Genomic DNA, 1,810 nt, shown 5'->3' on the forward strand with positions numbered 1-1,810 from the left:
CCCAAAACATGCCTTACTATAGCCTGATATGAAGCCTAATATGAAAACATAAATTATAATAAAAATAATAATACTGTAACCAAAACTTAACTAAACAACTTAACTTAAGCCAACACTTACCACAAACCACACATAAATAACCACACATAATCTTTCCCCCTCACTTTAACCCCCAGAACCTAAATTGCTAACCATCCTAACCCTACCCCATGCCTAGTCCTTCCTCAATCTTTTTACTAATTGTAATCTTTACAGATTCCATCTTGACCTTTATTATTCCCACTAACTAACTAACAGCTTAGACCATTGTTTCCCAAAGACTGGATCGGAAGCCTCAGGTGGGTTGCAAGAAATATATATTTTTTTGTGTCATCTTGCATCGTGTTTCCCAGGAGTTTACGAATAATGTCTATTGACTTGGGTCATGAAGGTTTTATAAAGTAAATATGGGTTCCCAGAACGATAGTTTGGGAAACACTGCCTTGGACAACCAATTCGATTAAAAGAACACACCGTGTCCTCAATAAAGTGCTAATAACCAAGAGTAGCTTCAAAATCCAGCTCCATACTTATCGCTGTCTCTCTGCTCCTTACTCTTACACGGGATTAAGTTGTCAGGTTACACCGAGCTCTAAAAGCCCTCCACCCAGACAAAACCGTCTTAAGGTTGCAGACTGTACAGTTATTTATAACTGCGTTGGCTAAGCCTGTCCCGTCTTTGGCCCACTCCTGCACATCGACATGTATGGGCCTCGGTGTTCAGCTTCATATTACCGTTCGTGGGAAACATACAGTGTCACGTGTGTTTTGGCTGTGATGGCAACTGCGTGTAAAGATTCACTTACATGTTCCGTTCTGTCCTTGTGTGCGTGTGTGAGTGCATGATTGCGCAACCACTTAACAAGATTGTCTAGATACAACAGCTCAGACTTTCCAAAGAATGACACAATGAACCTTCACTGAAGAGCATCACTGGTCTTACCAGAACACCTTCCCTGACGTCAATGAGAGCACACACAAACACACACACGTATATACAGAATACAGGCAGCAGATTGCAGACACACAACCCCACTACTGTTTCCTTTTGTTACACTGTCCTCCATCACACATTTTACTTCTTTACATTTTCCACTTCTCTCTGTCTCTCTCCTCAGCCCACCTATCTGTGAACTGCCGTCTATTTCAGGAGCTCAGTACCTGCCAAGTATTGGTTGCGACGCGTAGAACACATCAATTGCAGACCTGCCTTGAGGCAGGATGCTTGCTGGCTTAAGCACGGTGGTGAGTGGGTGTAGCCCACGTTGTATAATCTGTCAATCCCCGTCTGTACAGTACAAGGCTTTCCAAACCAATTGAAACAATGTTAGACACAAAATTGTACATATTGCAATAAATCAATACCAAACACATTTTATAACCCTTACCCTAATAACCCTAAACCCAATCCTTTCTAACCCTAATTTTTTGAAAACATAAACCTAAAAAACAATGTTAATCTTGCCCTAATTCTAAATTTGAACACAGATTATTTAATTTAAGAAGTAAAACTGTTCATTGTAGCACCTACAGCAGGGGTGTCAAACTCATTTTCACCGGGGGCCACATCAGCAATACAGTTCCCCTTAAAGGGCCAGTTGTAACTGCAAGACTGTAAAGATCAGGGGTCCCCAACCACCGGTCTGTGGACCAGTACCAGTCCATAAGTCACTTATTATTTATTCAAGCTACAAATATTGTTCATTGTTGTGTAATAAAAAAAACTTCTTAGGTTAAGAAACTCTGCATGGACTTAACTAAATGCTTTTTA

Source organism: Cynoglossus semilaevis, chromosome 4 (genome assembly GCF_000523025.1).
Source record: "Cynoglossus semilaevis isolate Cse_v1.0 chromosome 4, Cse_v1.0, whole genome shotgun sequence".
Lineage (NCBI taxonomy): Eukaryota > Metazoa > Chordata > Actinopteri > Pleuronectiformes > Cynoglossidae > Cynoglossus > Cynoglossus semilaevis.